The sequence below is a fragment of the Mustela lutreola genome, chromosome 3, assembly GCF_030435805.1.
Source record: "Mustela lutreola isolate mMusLut2 chromosome 3, mMusLut2.pri, whole genome shotgun sequence".
Lineage (NCBI taxonomy): Eukaryota > Metazoa > Chordata > Mammalia > Carnivora > Mustelidae > Mustela > Mustela lutreola.
In genome coordinates, this window is record NC_081292.1 from 185,910,673 (window position 1) to 185,930,986 (window position 20,314).

Below are 20,314 nucleotides of genomic sequence, written 5' to 3' on the forward strand. Positions count from 1 at the left end.
GGAAGGGATGGGTGGATGTCTTCTTTGAAAGAAGTGAAGAATAAAATCCTGCAATATATTAAAAAAATCATTCATCACAATCAAATGAGATTTATTCCTGGGATGCAAGGGTGGTTCAATATTCACAAGTCAGTTAACATGATATATCATATCAGTAAAGGAAAGGATAAAAACCATATGATCATTTCAAGATTCAGAAAAAGCATTTGAAAAAGTACAACATCCCTTCATGATAAAAGCCCTCAACAAGGTGGATTTAGAGGTAATACATCTCAACATAATAGAAGCCATATATGAAAAACTCACAGGGAACAGTATGTTCAATGGGGGAAAACTGAAAGCTTTCCCCCGAAGGTCAAGAACAAATCAAGGATGTCCACTCTCACCTCTTTTATTCAACATAGTACTGGAAGGCCTAGCCTCAGAATTCAGACAGCAAAAGAAATAAAAGGCACCCAAATTGGTAATGAAGAAGTAAATCTCTCACTATTTGTAGACATGATAGTATATATATAGGAAACCTGAAGACTCCACCGAAAAACTACTAGAACTGATAAATGAATTCAGTAAAGTCATAGGATACAAAATCAATATGCAGAAATCTGTTGCATTTCCATACACTAATAATGAAGCAGCAGAAAGAGAAATTAAGAAAACAATCTCATTTACAGTTGCACCAAAAATAATACACACCTAGGAATAAAAGAGGTGAAAGACCTGTATTTTAAAAACTATAAAACACTGATGAAAGAAAATGAAGGTGAAACAAGGAAATGGAAAGACATTCCATACTCATGGATTAGAAGAACAAATATTGTTAAAATGTCTGTACCACCTAAAGCAATTTACACATTTAATGCAATCCCTATCAAAATACCAACAGCATTTTTCACAGAACTGGAACAAACAATCCTAAAATTTATATGGAACCACAAAAGACTCTGAATAGCTAAAGCAATTTTGAAAAAGAAAAGTGAAGGGGCACCTGGGTGGCTCAGTGGGTTAGGCCTCTGCCTTCGGCTCAAGTCATGATCTCAGAATCCTGGGATTGAACCCCACATCGGGCCCTCTGCTCAGCGGGGAGCCTGCTTCCCCCCCCCCTCTGCCTACCTCTTTGCCTACTTGTGATCTCTCTCTTTCTCTGTCAAATAAATAAAAATATTAAAAAAAAAAAAAAGGAAGAGTGAAGCTGAAGGGATTATAATTTCAGACTTCAAGTTATACTACCAAGTTGTAGTAACCAAAATGATCATAAAAACAGACACAAAAATGTCTTGTCACAAAAACACATAGATCAATAGAATAGAATTGAAAACCCAGAAATAAACCCACAATTACACAGTCAATTAATCTTTGACAGAGCAGGAAAGAATATCCAATGGAAAAAAGATAGTCTCTTCAACAAATGTTGCTGAGAAGACTGGACAGCTATATGCAAAAGAGTGAAACCAGACCACTTTCTTACACCATACACAAAAATAAACTCAAGATGGAGTAAGTACCTAAATGTGAGACCTGAAAGCATAAAAATCCTAAAAAAGAGCAGAGGCAGTAATATCTCGGACATTCACCATAGTGACATTTTTCTAAATATGTCTCCTGAGGCAAGGGAAATAAAAGCAAAAATAAATTATTGGGACCACATCAAAATAAAAAGCTTCTACACAGCAAAGGAAACAATCAACAAAATTAAAAGGCAGCCTCCTAAATGAACAAAGGATTTGCAAATGATGTATCAAATAAAGGGTTAGTATCCAAAATATATAAAGAACTTCTACTACTCAACACCAAAAAAAACAAAAAAACAAAAAAACAAAACCAGTTTAAAAATGGGCTGAAGACATGAACAGACAGTTCTCCAAAAAAGACATTCGGGTGGCCAACAGACACATGAAAAGATGTTCAGCTTCACTGATCATCAGGGAAATGCAAATCAAAACCACAATAAACTATCACCTCACACCTGACAGTATGTCTAAAGTCAAAAGCTCAAGAAACAAGGAGTGTTGACAAGGATGTGGAAAATTCCTGGTACAATGTTGGTGGGAATGCAAACTGGTGCAGCCACTGTGGAAAACAGTATGGAGGTTCCTCAAAATGTTCAAAATGGAACTACCCTACAATCCAGGAAACACACTACTGGGTATTTACCAAAAAAATACTAAAATACTAATTTGAAGAGATACGCATACCCTTATGTTTATAGCAGCATTATTTAGAATGGCCAAATTATGGAAGCAGCCCATGTCCATCAATAGATGAATAGATAAAGGAATTGTGGTATATATGTGCAATGGACTATTACTAAGCCATAAAAAGGAACAGAATCTTGCCATTTGCAACAACATGGAGAGACTTAGAGAGTATAATGCTAAGTGAACAAAGAGAAAGAAAAATACTATATGATTTCAATTATATGTGGAATTTAAGAAACAAATGGGCAAAGAAAAAAAAAAAGACCAAGACAAACCAAGAAATAGAATCTTAGTTACAAAGAACTAACTGCTGGTTACCAGACGGAAGGTGAGTGGAGATATGGGTGAAATAGGTGGTGGGGATTAAGGAGCACATGTGTTGTGATGAGCACTGGGTGATGTATGGAAGTGTTGAATCATTATACTGTACACCTGAAACTAATAAAACACTGCATGTTAATTATATTGGAATTAAATTTTTTTTTTAAATGTGCAAAATGGTGACAGCTTGAATATGCAGAGTGGAGCTTCTGACCCCACAGGTGATGGATCTGGGGGTGGGTCCCAGTCAATATTATCTACCTCTCCATAGGCAGGGAAGCCTCATCTACCCTCTATATTGCAGTCATTGCACTTTATTTGAATGTTCCCTTCGTATTTCCCTCGCTAGACATGAAGCTCTGTGAGGACAGAAAATCTATTTTGATCTTCCTAACTTTCCCACCCCCGCCACACAATGAGTATTTGTGGCACTCAACAAATATCTGTTGGTTAAATGAATAAATGAATGAGAAATAACAAAGCTGGCATTATTGGTAAGAAAAACAAGCATCCTTTTTCAGTATAAATCTCTGAAATGCAGTGAAGTTTCCCATGGGGTAATTTATTCATGGAGAAGAAAAAGGAAATATGATGTTTATTCCAAACTAGATACTACAGTGAATCCACTGACATGGGAGGATTTTGGTACCTTTTTAGGAATCAGAATTCTGATGCTTTACGGCATAAGAGTTTCATGACATTTTTCCATATAAGTAAGGTATATACATGAAAAACTGTTTGAATCCACATCCCTTTGGATTTCTTTGCAGTAGCAAAAATGTTTTGAGAATTCCCAGTTCTCGGAGGACCTCCTCCACTCTGGATAACATGAGCAGAATCTGCTTTTTTATATGCATTATGTGAATTACTTCTGAGGATTGTGGCCGTCTTCAGTTCACCTATGAAACCTGATTCTTGTAATATTAAAATAGTTGGTACAAAATCCGAAGAATATAAAAATGGTATGTACAACTACTTTCTCCAACAATGCTCTCTGTCTGAATGATGGATCCATTCTCCTCAGAGATAATCCAGAACTCCAATAGCAGGCGTCCTGGGCCAGGGTGGGGGTGACAGAGCGGGTTTGCATTCTCTTACTCCCACAGGATTTCGGGAGCCTGCTTGCTTCATCAATGTAAGCTTCTCAATGCAGTTTTTAAATACAATAAGGCAAGATGAAAGTGGCAAAAGTGGCAAAGGCAAAAGTGAATGATACTATTTCCTTTGACATCATTTGCTAGGAAATTAATCCCATTCTTCCCTTGCTTATAAACCCAGACTGGTTTTCTGTCATCTGTAAAATGAAATGCAGACTCTTTAACCAATCTTCAAAGTATTTCATGATCCAGCTCCCAACGCTTCCATGTCTCCATGTAGACCGTGCTCCCACGTCAATGCGTTTCTTGCTGTTTTCTATTAAGTTAGACCCTTGCTTGGTGCTATGGCACTTTGCTCATACTACTTTCTTCTTGGAAGACCTCTGCCCTGTCCCCATTTAACTTTTATCTAGAAACTTCTCTTCATCTTAGTTACTACTCTTCTCTTGTATTTTATTTTCAAGGAAATCTGCCCAGAAAGCCTCAGGCTGAGTTAATTGTTCCATCTCTGCTACAAAAGCATTTTGTGCAGGGCTCTGTGGGAAGCTATCCTGGTTTGCCTTCCTCTTCCTACTACACTCCTAAGTTCCTTGGAGCGGTGAACTCCATTCCTTCATCCTTGTATCGCCCACATCCAGAACAGTATCCACATATTGTTGCTCAGTAACTCTCTGAAAGACCAAAGAAGTCCATGTCAGTTTAGAAATATTTTCGTAGTTTTTGTTCTAGTTTTTTTGTAATTATATTTGTTTTTTAATTTCAGAAGAGTATCCATGAAAATTTAAAGTTAACTGCTGGGGGAAAACATGCAGATGGCATGTTTTAAATTAAAATGTTGATCCCACATAAAGCATACCTCAATAAAATGCCAAGCATTGGACATACTCTTACTTTATTAGCAGTATTGCCTAATACATCATTTGCCCAATGATATTAAAATAAAACTACTTGGGGCACCTGGGTGGCTCAGTGGGTTAAGCCTCTGCCTTCAGCTCAGGTCATGATCTCAGGGTCCTGGAATCAAGCCCCACATTGAGCTCTGCTCAGCGGGGAGCCTGCTCCCCCGCTCCCACCGCCACCTACTTGTGATCTCTGTCAAATAAATAAACAAAAATCTAAAATAAAATAAAACTACTGTTTAAAATCAAATAGTTCTACCCAGATAGAGTGATTTTTTAATAACCCTCATTACAAAGTGGAAAAACCAAACTAAGTAAAATAACCACTTACTGACAGTTGTTTCGTGTGAAACACTGGGTCAGGTGCGCCATATTTATTATTTAATTATTTAATTATTTAATTATTTAATTATTTAATTCTGACAGCATCCTTTCAACTGTCCCCTTTCCATTGACAAGGACACTAGAGATTAGGAAGGTCATTACCTATACTGGAATGATACAGCAACAAAGAAAATTTGACTCCAGGGTTTTATATTCTGACAGAAAAGAAAGGAAGAGAAAGAAAGAAAAGAAAAGAAGGGAAGAAGGAAGGGAGGGAGAGAGAAGGAAGGAAGGGGAAAGAAAAAGCAAAGGAAAGAAAAGAAAAAAGAAAAGATTGACTATGCTGACTTAGATACATAAGTACACCAATCATTTAGGATGCTATATTTATGTCTTTGTTGACCTGGAAAGTGAACTGGCCCTGGGGGCCCTAATTACAGTTCCTTTGACTACTGCAACTCAGATCTCCAACATGAATGAAAAGACTCTGTCCCTGAATCTCCTTTTCCCCCCAGCAACCCTCCCGAAAAACCCTAGCGTTCAATTCTGCCTCCTCTGAAATTCCTCACAAAGAAATCCAACCCTGTCAACTAGACATACAAAGATTTACTAATCGTTGACATTTATTTTAACTTAAGAGTTTGCTTGGTACTTAATGGGATTTTGCTGTTGTTTTCAATATAGCAGATAATTTTGGTATTTGATTTATTTGATATTTCCCCATCTTATGTCTGTTTTTCATTTTTATGTTTTATTATTCCATTCAAAGGGAAAAAGAATCTCACAGTGTAAGGTAGCCAGCACTATGAAATGGTATATGCCTTAAATTACAATTCATGTCCAAAGTGGCTCTTTTGACACCGCAGAACAGATTTTCAATTCTTGTTACCTGGAACCCATTGAGAAGTCTCTAGGAAAAGAAAGCCTCTCAAACTACTGCTCTTGACAACTCAGAATCCTCAAAGACAAAAGCTCCAATAACCAGTCCAAAAGAAATACTCAGTACTACTGAGGTTTTCTTTTCCTTTGTCTGAAACAATTCAGCCAGTAAGTGAAGATATTAGTTAATTAAATATTATTGGACTAAAAAATTGGAAGCAAGACACCTCAAGCAATGCACATGGCAGTTCAAGAATGAGATAAATGGAATGTCCTTGCAAAGGAAAACTTCAGATATAACTCCAGATTTAAATACTATAAATTTGTCAGATTCTTTAGTGAGAACACTTAAAGTCAGCTAAAAACACACATTAACTAAGCTAAAAATTTTCCTTTCTACACTAACCTTTAAGAACTCATCTGATCCCTTTTTAGGTTAAGATTCAGAAGTATTCTCCCATTACAGAGGTCTTCCCAAAACCCTTCCTTGATAATGAAACCAAAGTATGGCACATCTTATTAAATAATGTATCTTTATTAAAAAGGAAGCTTATAAATGATCTTAACAAGTATGACCTGTCTAACATATCAAGATTCCTCCTTGAATAGAGAGAGGATCTATAATACAACCTACATGTATGAAGTGTATTATCTATTGAGTACAGAGAGTTAAGCATTTTTTAATTAATAGTAGTAGTCTGTTGCAAATCTGAGAGAAAAGACTTTCACAGTATAGGGGACCTTGTAAGATGGCCCCCATTTATCCTCACCTGTTCTCGTGTTCATGCGCCATCGTTCTTACTTGAGTGTGCCTAGGACCTGTGACCTGCTTCTGACCAATAAGAGTATGGCAAAGGTGATTATGTCGCACGAGACTATAACAGGAGACTCTCTCTCTTTTCCTGGCTTCGATGAAATAAGAGGCCAGATTGAGGCCGTCTTGGGGCATTTCTGGCAGCCTCTGGCCAACCACTGACAAGGAGCTGAAGGCAGACTCCAGCTAGCAAGAAAATGAGACTCAGTGCCACCGGCTGCAAGGATGAGAAGGCTGCTAACAATCACCTGAGTTTGGAGAGAGGTTCTTCTTTCATTAAGCATGCAGATGAAAAACAGCCCTGGCCAGCACTTGAATTGAAGCCTTGTTGAAAACATTCTTCCTTCAAATAATCTTTCCCAAAGTTACTCACTACTCATTAAGTATGCCATTAATGATCCTATTCACCCTGGTCTTCAGGATTTTTCTTCCTGTTTCTCTGCTGAAGATAGTAACTCCTTGCCTAACTCTGTCCATACCTAAATCATGTTGTAAGTTACAGAAGGTCATCCTTTGAACCCATCCATATTTTATCAGCCACTGATGGACTGATCTCAGTTTAATAATAGTTACAGTTATATTACAAGGTATATAATTTCATTTTTTTATAATGCAACCTTGTATGTATAAAATCACCTGAACTCACAGCATTCCCATAAAGTGTTTTAACTCAGCGAGGAAATAGGATCGAAGCAATTAAATAACTCACTTAAAGCAACAAACACATGTATTAAATTATAGCAGCTAGTACTGTTTTGTGTCTGCCTTAAATTCTTTCCCAGTCTCTCTTCTCTGATTTCTGTGGTTTTCTTACACTTATTCAAGGTTATCCCCAGGAGGCTGCCAATGATGGTGGCCCCATACCATCCCAGCAGTTGGGGTGGACACGTGACCATCCAGAGTACCTGATTTCTTTTGACTGCTTTGATCAGTTCAGAGATTAACATGTGACCCAGTCAAGTTAGTCAATCATTCTCAGATTAATAGTTAAATTTTGGAGGGAGAGATAGTTCCTTTTCCTGGAATTGCTAAATTGGGTGAAGATGAGTCTAGGGCTCCTAGTTCCCATTTTATCCATAACATAAAAAGAGCTTGCATCCTTAATGAAGTCAAGCAGAGACAAGCAGAACTGACAAATGGAATAATGGACCAAGTCCTGCTGACATTTATTTAGCCACAGAATCCAGCCAAGCCTGAAGGACTACTCTGGCAGCTGTGGAGGACATGCTGTAGGGAGGTAAAGCAGAAGTCCGGCCAATCTAGGAAACTAGTGCAGCAAAATTAGGCAGTAGTTGCAGAGATGGTAAGAAATGGTCAGATTCTGGATGTATCTTGAAGGCAAAGTTAGAATATATCTTCCTGTAAAGTTAGTGAGGAATGTGTAAGAAAAAAGGGAGTCAAGTTTGAATTTAATGGTTTGGACCTGAACAACTGTGTAAATGGAATTGTTATTTTGTTGGAGAATGGGGAAGCTGGAGAGGCAAATGCAGGTATAGGAGGGAAAATCAAGAACGGGATTAAGGTACATTAAGTTTGATATGCTTAACATTCTAGAGGAAATGTCGAGTGAGCTGATAGATCTATCTATCTGCAGCTCACGTGAAAGTCCTTACTGGACAAAAGGGGGTAAGTCATTGGTGTATCGATGTAAATTCAAGCTATAATCTTGGATGGGATTATTCAGAGAGTTGAGTGTGCCTAAAGAGAAAAACAATCTGAAGAGAGCATTCTGAGGCATAGCACTATTTTTGAGGGAGAGAAGGAACATCCAGAAATAATTTATAAGGGCGCCTGGGTGGCTCAGTGGGTTAAGCTGCTGCCTTCGGCTCGGGTCATGATCTCGGGATCCTGGGATCGAGTCCCGCATCGGGCTCTCTGCTCTGCAGGGAGCCTGCTTCCCTCTCTCTCTCTCTGCCTGCCTCTCTGTCTACTGTGAACTCTCTCTGTCAAATAAATAAATAAAATCTTTAAAAAAAATAATTTATAATATGCAAGTTAAGAAAGTATTTTTTTTTAATTTTATTTATTTGACAGAGATCACAAGTAGGCAGAGAGGCAGGCAGAGAGAGAGAGAGAATTGGGGGTGGGGGGAGGAAACAGGCTCCTCACTGAGCAGAGAGCCCCATGTGGGGCTCCATCCTAGGACCCTGGGATCATGACTTGAGCCAAAGGCAGAGGCTTTAACCCACTGAGCCACCCAGGTGCCCCAAGAAATTGTTTCTTAAAGTAAGGAGTGACTGGGGCATCTGGGTGGCTCAGTCTATTAAGCATCTTGGACTCTTGGTTTTGGCTCAGGTCATGATCTCAGGGTCATGAGATCAGGCCCTGCTTTGGGCTCAGGGCTCAACATGGAATCTGCTTGAGATTCTCTCTCTCTCTCTCTCTCAAATGAATAAATAAATAAACAAAATCTTAAAAAAAAAAAAAAAGGCCAGGACTGATGTTGTCAAGACAGCTGTTGAACAGATTAAAATAAGAACTGAAAATTGGCCATTTGATTTGACATATTCATGTGTGATCTTGACAGAACAAGTTTCTGTTCCATGATAGGTAAGAAAGTCTCAGGAATGAGTGCAATAAAAGATAAGAGGTAAAGTGGACATGAAGTATATAGTTAGCTTTTTCAAGAGAGTAAAGGACAGGGAAGCAGAGAAGTTGGTGGCAGTGGAAGGGAAATCACCAGTTATATCAGAGAGGGATCTCACATGTTCTTATTGTGGCAGGAAAGGGTCAGTTTGCCAGTGCTAATGCCCTCTGCCTCTGAAAGTCTTTGGAGAGGGCAATGCCCCCTGCTTCTTGGGTACTATTTTCCCTGTAGGACTGATTAGTAAAGCCTGGGCTGACAACGTGTACTCTGATCTTTCTTGATTTGGTCAGAGTCTGGTGGTGCTTCCTGGCTGATTCCTTCCTCCTCCTGGGCGGAGCAGTTCACCCTCAGCTCAGAGATCACCTGGTCCTCCCAGGATGGACAGCTTGATAGGGACGCTGCTCTCAAGGCAGGGACCATGCCATGCTCAGCTGAAGGTGGCTACACTGAGACTCAGTGCTCCTTTATCGTACCGTACTGCACAGTCTAGTTCACTTTGATGTGGCCCACCTCACGGCAATAGCCAAGTAGCTCACCTTGCACATTAAGTTCATTTAATAAATATTTAACACCCAAGGACACCCATACTCCCATGTCAAAGCTCAAATAGTAGAAAATTATCACTATATTCACTCTTTTCTTACTTTCTCATTCTTCCTTCTCCTGCATTTAATTCCCCCAAACAGAAAGCCTGCCAGCTTTCTCTACATCTGATACTCCTTTTACAATGAACAGCAAATCCTAAGACAGAAAACATATTTTCTTTTCATCGTAAGAAAACCCTATGATCTTAAAATCATTCTCTAGTTTTCCAGGCTAGCTTATTAATTTAAATGGGTCAGAGGGAGGAAAGTCAAAGAAATACAGCAAATCCATTCTTAAAATATGTCCTTCAGAGTCACTGTCCTGCCGCACATGCCTGTTGTGTTTATTATAAACTGAAGAGTACCTTGGCTTTTTCCTCCACATTTTTTTTTCCAGAACTTTTCCATTCCCTAATTTCCTTCCCTATAATCCTCCCACCCCCTAGCAGATACATGTCTTGGGCTACATGGGATTGGCATGATGATCAGAAAGAAAAATGAGAAAAATCTCCGAACGAAAGGGCTACAGCAGGTCTATCCAGACAGATCTTTCCACACAGACTGGCTGTGTTATCTTTCACTACACCTCAGCTCTGCAGGCTCAGAATCATACCTTGACAGCATAAAAGGGACATAGCTCCCATGGGTGGACTCACATTAAAGTCCAGAACACTGATGGATAAAACATAAGTGCCAGATTATTGATTTACAATGAGAACTTGAACTGAACATTCCTATCCCTCAGCCAATGCATTTTCTCTTCCCGCAAGCACACTGCCTAGGAAGTCAAGCTTTCATCAGAAGGTTGCTTGCTGAGAATAGACTCAGGGCAAGTTGAGTTAATTATATGATTCCAGCATTTAATGTCATCAGGCCTCAAGCCTAGAGCATCCATCCCCATAGTGTGATACACCTTCAAAAGACCCATCCTTCATTCTGGAAAATTTCTTTCCTCGTCAGAGTTGAGTATGCCCTGAGCCCTGTCATCTTTTGTCTCTGAGAAGCTCTTTTCAATGCTTCTGTGGCCAACAAGCTTCCTTTTTGATGAACACTTACTTCTCTAGATGTGATAATACAGTACTTTCAATCAAGATACAGTTTTTCAAAGGTAGTGATTTTGTGTCTTCATTATTTATTGATTTTAAGGCTTAACTCAGTACAATGTGCCCAAACTTCCCTCATAATCAGAATCACTTAGGACCCTTCTTGATTTATTATCTTCTGATTTGTTTATAATGGAGCACCTTGTTGGCTCAGTTAGTTAAGCATCTGCCTTTGGCTCAAGTCATGGTCCCAGGGTCTGGTATCCAGTCCCGCATCAGGCTCTCTGCTCAGCAGGGAGCCCGTGTCTCCCTTTCCCTCTGCCTCCACTTCCCCTGCTTGTGCACATTCTCTTTGTCAAATAAATAATAAAATCTTTACATGTGTGTGTGTGTGTGTGTGTGTGTGTGTGTGTATTTTCAGGCCTTCCCCTGGAGATTCTGATTCAATTGGTCAGTGATTAGGGAACAGTTTGTATTATTAACAAGCACCAGTGTGATTTCTCTCTACAAGGAAACTGGAGAACCATTGTGTTAGAAGACAATCTGATGTACCTTATTTTGTGTTCTGGACTGGGCTTCTCATTATGCCAGCCTATACCAATACTACATATATGTATCTCCACTTTCATAAGCAGCTCATAAAATTGACCATATCAGATCTACGAGACAACATAAAACAAGGATTATAGATTACTTCCTAATCTTTAGTGTATATATGAATTGCCCAGGAATCTTACTAAAATGCGGGTATTGATGAGGAGGTCAGGTGTGAAGCCTAGGATTCTGCATCATAGGGATGCCACTGGTGCTGCTCCTCAGACACACTTTGAGATTGGAAGCTGACCTTGGAACCAGTTGTCTTGGTTCAACTCCTGGTTTTGAAGTTCATCACCCAGTTTTGAGGTTCACTTCAAGTTTCCATAGCTGGGTGACCTTGGACATTTTACTTTACCCTTCTGGAACTCCGTTTCCTTGTTTTAAAAGTGGAGATAATGCTAATATCTACCTCACAGGGTAGTTATGAGGAATGCATGGATATCAAAGGTGCTTAGAAGAGGCCTTATGGTAAGTTCTGCATAAATGATAACTTTCTTTAATATCTTGGATCCATGATTTGTTTTCAGCTATCAAGACCAGTAATGAAAAAAAAAAAAAAAAAGACCAGTAATGAAGCAACTTTAGAGGAATTTTTGTTTACAGTGTGTCTTCTAAAGGAAAAAGTCATAAAAGCAAAATTTTCTATGGATGATGTGGTGACCCTTTACCTAAATGTAACAGTTTTATAATGACCTCTATGCAATTTGTTGATTCCAGGAATCCCCTTAACTGAGTATCATTAAGCCCATTCCCCTTAAGATATCTTTTCAAGCAGAAAAGAGTTACAACAGAAGACCTCTAGTTGACTAAATCATTTCCATGTTCGTCTGAATTGCAGTTGTTATGAAACTATTCCTTTGCTTCATTTTTTAAGGTTTAATTTTCACAAGAAAGGATAATTTCTCTAATTTAAGATGATAAACTCAGCTCAGTTTGGCACATGTTGAAACTCAGTAAGTACCCTTTGAATAAATGGATGCATGGATGGATAAGTGGAAGAATAAATATGAAAAATCCTAAAAATCCTATTTCAACTTCTCTCTCAACAAAATCTAAGAGTGAGCTTCACAATATAATATTTTAAAAGAAAATTACTTTTGGCATACTTTATTATGGTAACTTCTAACTCAGTGTTGCTCAATTTGAGCTGCCCATCAAAATTACATGGGAAAATTACACTGATTCCAGAGTTCCACTTTCCCTGGAAACTCTGACATAACTGATCAGGGTGTGGTGTGGCTAGTGGGAGTCTTAAAATGTCTCCAAGTGTTTCTAATGTACAGTCATGGTTGAGATCAATGGTTCTGTCTTCTATGGATAATTGATATCTCACTGAAAAAGTTCAAAAACAATGTCTAACTCCTTACAGTCCTATCAAATGTATATTAGTCTTTGGTTCCACAGATAGAATTGTACATTGTGTTGCTTCAATATAAATCCCAGGTACTAATGTCCCTTGAAAACTTGCATTATAGTTATGCCATTAAAATTAGAATTGGCAAGAAGAGCCTTTTGAGACATCAAATAATGGTTTTAAAATGATGTGGGTGTGCCTGGCTGCCTCAGTTGGAAGAGCATGAGACTCTTGATCACAAGTTTGAGTCGGCTAGAGATTCTCTGTCTCTCCCTCTGCCCCTCCTCCTGCTCACACACACCCCCAAATAAATAAATAAAATCTTAAAAAAAAATCTTTTAAAAATAAAATAAAATAAATGTGAAAATTAATTTATGCCCTAGCCTTTTTTCTCTTAAACTTATATTTAAAAACTAATATGGCTTTTTAAAAAATGGATATACGCCAACTGTCACATGCAAGAGAAAGACACAGCTGAATGTCTTTGGGGTCATTATTCTCCCCCCACCCCAAAAGCTCTTCCCAAGAACTAGGCTATATAAGATTATCATGATGAGCATTCTTTTGCTTTTTTAGCCAGGTGGTTCTACAGCCCTTATAGGTACCAAAACAGCTTCTAAAGTATTTGTCCCATCTGCTTTTATAATTGTTGCTCTATTCTTTCTCATTTTCTTAAAATATAGTGCAGGATATGAATCATGTTGAGCTGCTCTTAAAGAGGGGCTTTGTCTCGGTATCATATGTGAATCATTTTAATCTTACCTAACAACCCAATTAAGGTATTTAAGCATTATGTTATGTATCAGTGAGTAAGAACTACCACAGAAAATTGAGATTTCTTAGAAAATTGATCACTATCACAAAAATGGTGACAGAAGTATATTTCTATCTCTGTAGATTTTAGGCTAGAGAAGTAAAGGGTTCATTACAATTCATTACGATTCATTACAATACTTCAGTTTATATTTTTTATACATTGTGAATAATTTGTCGATTTTTAAAATTTAAATGTCTTTTAATAAAAGCAGGATGTGTAACAATATAATATATATTTTTAATATTTTTTAGTTCCATTAAATAACATCACATAAATAGATTAAAATTTAATAGAGCTAAAATTTTGCTTCTCAGTTAAAAACTAAAAAAAAAAAAAAAACACAAAAAAACCAGGAGGCATTTGTAAAATACCTTCTTTCCTCATTTTCATTATTTTATTTCATTAAGATGTTTATGTGAATTTTAAATTACTTAATAAATATATTTCTATAGTCTCCCCCAAAACAAAATAATACAGACAAGATTAAAGTTATTTTTTGACACCATTCCTAATTTAAGCTCCATCTTTATCTCCCCAGAGGTAACCACCACTGTGTTTCACCCCTGAACTTTTTAGAATTTTAAATAAACTTACAAATAAGGTTGCATATGTACCTGCCAATAGAAAATAGAGATGCTGGTTCTAAGTCCAAACTCTGCTGGACCCATCTTTACTGTAAAAACAGAATAATGGTAGATGAAATGTAATAGGTAAAATAAAACCATAACTGGACTCAACAATACAGTAAACAGCCCATGGACCAGAAAGAGCTGAAATAAGAGCCAAAAGCAGGCAGTTGTCATGGCCCCATATTCCGCTTCTGGGGAGCAAAAGGGCTAATGTTACCCCAGGTGAACTGAGGAATACCATAGCTCAGTTACTTAAGCATCCTCAGTGAATCCTTCTTCTTCAAAGATGAACAATGAATTACCTTAGCAAATAGAGAAAAATCAGATCCAGAGGGTAAACATAAGACAATTTGCAAAAATCTTCATGAAAGTGGAGTAGGGTCACGTGCATCTGTTACATGTTTCCTCATTAATTTCTTTGCCTCCATCTATTTACTACTGTTTTCCTACAACCTTTCAAGGATGGCTGTGGGATCTGTACATGCCAGTGCAGACAAAGTTGGGCTATGATGTGTGTAGAAAATTTAAAAATAATAATAGAACCAACTATAAGACACTGTTTTGTATTTTCACTTAGCTTCAGCAATTCCAAACAAAGTCAGTAATAAAATACTCCTACCCGAAAACATCATCTTTTGATATAAATGCTAAAAATTGAGGGGGTAACTACTGAGTTAATAATAAATACATGTAAGCTTCAGTTTTATCCTGGGCCCCTGGTTGTCTCAGTTGGTTAAGCAACTGCCTTTCACTCAGGTCATGATCTCAGGGTCCTGGGATTGAGCCCTGAGTTGGATTCTCTGCTCAGCGGGGAATCTGTTTCTTTCTCTCCCTCTGTGCTTGCACTTTCTCTCACTCTCAAATCAATAAATAAAATCCTTAAAGAGAGAGAGAGAGAGGGAAATGATTTATACTTTGATAACCATTGTAATTTTAATGGAGAAAAATTTGGAGAATTCTTTGTTATAAGTCCAGGACAATTCAGAATTCTTCGAGCTTGTGCGGATATAATTTCCGTCCCCAAGGCCTCTGGAACTTTGAATTCCTGCATGTAAACAGGTTTTAAATAAACAATGATAGGACTGTGATTGTAAAAATGATGAAACAGCACTTGTTACTTGCATTCTGCTTTTTTATGTAGCCACTTGGAGTTTTATTTATGTTCAAACATTTTTGACTGCACAGGCATTTGAAAGCTGCTAGAATCAGTTCCAAAGAAAGAAAGATGTGATGAGTATTGGGATTGCTGGAATTTATTGTGAAATGAGAGTTTTATAAATTTTTGACAAGCTTTTCCTTATTTCTAAGACTTACCCTATTTGTGTAATTGTTGGTTGGAGAGTAATATTCAAAATTAAAATTAATAAAAGACATTCTTGGATCGATGATAAGCACAGATAGAATAAACAATCTGGCCACACTTGGTAATGAACTTAAGTAGTCAGAAGTGTATTCAACTGGAATCACTAGCAAATTTGTAGGAGGTGGGGCTTGAACGAGAAACCATAATGTTGTTATTATTCATTTAGCAACAGATCACCGTGTAGATAGGTTATTTTCCCCTTTGTATAACAAAAAAAGTTAAGATAATTAAAAAATATCAACTCAGGGGTGACTGGGTGTCTCAGTGGGTTAAGGCCTCTGCCTTCGGCTCAGGTCATGATCCCAGAGTCCCGGAATCGAGCCCCACATCGGGCTCTCTGCTCAGCGGGGAGCCTGCTTCCTCCTCTCTCTCTGCCTGCCTCTCTGATTACTTGTGACCTCTGTCTATCAAATAAATAAATAAAATCTTTTAGAAAAATCAATTCTTCATATTTTTCCTTTTTTAAACATAGTATTTATTTTATTCCTAAATTTTTTTTTTTAATGGCATTACTATATGTGAACAAAAGAAACCATCACTGTTTTAATTACTTTTCTGGTGACTATTAGTTTTATTTCATGATAATTATTAAAAATAATTTTGTCAGATGGAGGAGGGAGCTGTTAAAAGGAAAAGTCCACCCTCAACGTCAAATATGCTAGGCAAGCACAAATCACCCACAGTGAAATCTCCCACTTTCTGAAACTGATGGCTACAGAGATCTTGATGTAACAAAAACACAATTTTGAAATTGGAATGAGGGAGATGGTTAATACTCTCAGTATTATTTATATTAGAAAAAGAAGAGTTGATGCATCATAATTCATTTTCAAATGGCGAAGAAGATTGAACTAGAGGTCATAAATAGGCCATCCAAAAACCAAATCCTGTGCAAAGATGTATTTTACTTAAATGCTATACAATGTTATGGAAAAGAAGAAAGAGCCAACATGTTACATTCTAGGTTTGGGTTTGAAATTCAAGCATCTAGTCTTGAAAAATTATCAGACCTGACATTACGGGACCCTCCACTTTGTAATGACAGCAGCTGGCTAGAGATAGGGGTTTTGGTGGAGCAGGATGCCCACCCCTCCCGCAATGAAGAAGTAAGGATTCCCTCTGGCTGTGTTTATTGCATTCTATACCTATCCTAAGAGGCCCTACAAAACTTCCCCACCAAGTTTACCTTCATCCTGCCTGCTTCATTTTAGTTTTTAACCAAATAATGCTCACTGGACATAAACCTTCATTCATTCATTCATTCAACAAACATTTGTTGGGCACCTACTACGTTCTGGGCAGTGGAGATACAGCAATAAACAAGACAAAGTATCCCCATGGAGCTTACATGGTGGTTGGGGAGGAACATTGGACAGAAAACAAATATGTAATGATATATTTTCAGACAATGGAAAGAGTGGCTAAGAGAGTAGAACAAGAAATTCTTGCTAAATTGTCCCCGAGTTTTGGTGGAGGACTGGTGTAGTGTATAGTTATATACACCCTGGAGAAGTTATTGAGGTTGAAAATTTGGACAAGGTTTCCCTATTTACAGGAAAAGGGAATTGATGGTTTTATTTGCTTGCAAATATGAACTCTAAATATAAATGGGAGAAAGTTGCCTGCTTGGCTGAGGAAACTTAACTCTCCTTTAGCTTGAGAACATGATTAGAAGAGGTAGGAAGAACATGAACCCTGGTTACAGAGAGCAGTCTAGCTTTACAGCTGTAGACCAAATTTAGATACTCATAATCCTCCCTTCCCTGCTCAAAAGTGTTATTATAAGCCCCATCATTTATTGGGAGGACAATATTACATATTAAATAATATCAAACATTTTAAAAATGGTTACATGATTTAGAGGGCAATAAAATATCATAATTTAAATATTAATTCTGTCAAATACCATTCATCAAATGCATCTTAATTTTGGTTGAACAAAATGTTTTCAGAAATTATATACTTCCCAGTAGCTGAGGACTGTTGGTTTTGTGCTCAGTGTTGCATCATTGTTTATTTCCAGTGATAATGACAAGGCGGGAGGCTTGAGGTTTGTAAATAAAGAACTTGCTTTTAGAAAAAAAGTTATTAACACTAGAATGTATGGATTAAGGAGGAAATAGGATTTCCTTCCATGGGGTGTTTTAATCATTGAGGTCATCTCAGTGGTGGTTATAGAGCAGGTTTTATTTTACGATGAAGGATGTATTCTGGAGATAGAATAAATAAGTAGTTCTTTGCTAATGGAATGATAAATAGCTTGAAGATGGGGATTCAAACGGAGGGTTCTGAAAGCTCATAGGAACTGGGGGTTAAGTAAAACTTTTCACCCAGCTATTCGCTTACTTTCTTTAAGTGACTTAACAATAATCAAACTACATCCTCAGCAGCCAAACTGAAGAGAACAGATCCTCAAAGAGCTGCTTCCAAAGTCAAGATCCAAAGCTGCCTGGCAAGTCCATCTCATAGCCAAGTCCCACACTCACAGCTCCCCATCCAGATTCCAGCTGAAGAGTCTGCACTAAATTCCTTTTTGAGTATCATTAAAGGCCATATTTTCTGGTCATAGTTCAATAGATGTAGTTATTAATAAATGTTAAACCAATATCTCACCCTCCTTTTATGATGTCTTATGAGATATTTTATTTTAAGTGTAAATTCTTAATTATTCAGGTGTAGGGTATAATTAGTCCTGTTATTATTATATTACAAAATTTTAAGATGAGTAAAGCAAAAATTTACATGGCAAATTAATGGTGAAATTTGAATGAAACTGTAAGGTAGACTCTATGCTGCTTCTAATATTAGAGGAACAACCACAAATGAATCAATATTAGCCCTAGGGAGTTGCATCCTTTTTATGCAAAAAATGTAATGGGTTCTTTTAGCCTATTTGCCCTTAACTGAGAATCTCCCTTCCCCCCTCCCCAGTTCCTTAGCAAAGTAGAATTTAAAATTGACACCAAAATGCAAGTTGGTATGTATGTTATAATTTGTTGTGTGTAATTACACTAATACACTGTATTAATGTAGGCTAAAAAAAAAAAATACTTTTTGAACCACCATCCAGCTTCAAAACAAGCACATTTTGCAGAAAGAACAGCTTGTAGCCCATTATATCCCCCAAATAGACAACATAACTGAGAGGTCAAATGGCATTCTTTAAGAACAAACAGTTTTCTTCATTTTCTTGGAAAAGAAAGTCTATGCAGAGGATACTTTCCCTCTGGATCGATATTACGTGTTTTATCCTCTTCAAAGTACATAACATTCACTGACTTTCAAAAGAAAAAGAAATATACTGCAGGTAATTTCTCAGTGGTTGCATGCAGGTGTAAATTTGCTAACTGAAGCAGTGTGTTCCTCCCCTAGTCATAAGAATGACCAGGAAAATACAGAAAAACAGAAAACAATGAACTATAAAGAAAGAAAAAAACCCTAAAAACAATCAAGGCCTTTGAGTCCTGTGATTTTCATGAAGGGGTTTGTCTCACAGTAGATGGTTCTAGCTTTTAATTCAAAATGAATTGGTTCCATTGTTAACTTCCTAACCATGTGGGAGATTTTTATCCTTACCTTTATCTTTAAAATTGTTGCTGTCATTAGTATGATAGAAGATCTCACCTGGTCCCTTCCTGATGCCATCTGTCGTTGGTCAAAAGTAAAGAACGATTTCTTCAAAAAATGGTTCATCTTATTATTGTATTTCATTTAATTTTCTCCTTCTTCCTCCTCTTCATCTTCCTCCTCCCCCACCCCACTCCTCTGTCTCCTCCTCCTTCTTCATGATAAAATCTAAATAGGGTAGTTGTTTCAATTTTAAAATACATTTCTAATGTGAATACTTTGTTTTCCAAAAGAGTTTATTTGGGGCAGTTTTTACTCATTTACTTTAATAATTCTTTCCAAAGAAAGATTTCATTATTTAACATATTCTAGGGTCCAATTTTCCTCCATTTTTGCCGGTGTGAAATGTTTGAGAATTAAAAGAAAAACAAAACTTGGTCAAGTGTCTCAGAAATCATCATCTAACTGTGAAATGGGCCTGATGGAAGAAAATCTGCACTTAATTCTATAAACAGATGGAGAACTGTGGTATTGTTTTCTTTACCGAACTAACAAACACAAAACTAAACATAGTCTTATCATAAGATCCAGTAGTCATACTCCTGGGTATTTTTTTTTTTAAGATTTTATTTATTTTCTGACAGAGAGAGCACAAGCAGGGGAGTAGCAGGCAGAAGGAGAAGCAGGCTTCCCGCTGAGCAGGGAACCCAATGAGATGGGGACTCTATCCCAGGACCCTGGAATCAGGACCTGAGTTGAAGGCTGACGATTAACCAATTGAGTCACCCAGCGCTCCCCTCATACATTCCTGGTATTTACCCAAAGGAGTCAAAAACTTATGGCCACACAAAAGCCACATGAAAACCTTATGTCCTCACAAAAAGCACATGAATATTTCTAGTCACTTTATTCAAAATTGCCAAAACGTACAAGTTAACCAAGATGTTCTTCTGTAGGTGAATGGATAAATAAACCATGGTATAGCCAGACAATGGAATATTAGCACTAAAAAGAAATGAGTTATCAAGCCATGAAAAGATACAATTATTCTATGAAAGAAGCTAATCTGAAAGGATTACATACTGTATGATTCCAGCTTATACGACATTCTGGAAAAGGTAAAAGTATGAAAATGGTACAAAGATCGGTGGTTGTTAGGGGTCAGGGGGAGGAGAGATGAACAGGCAGAGCACGGAGGATTTTAGGCAGGGAAAATACTTGGTACAATATTGTAATGATGGACA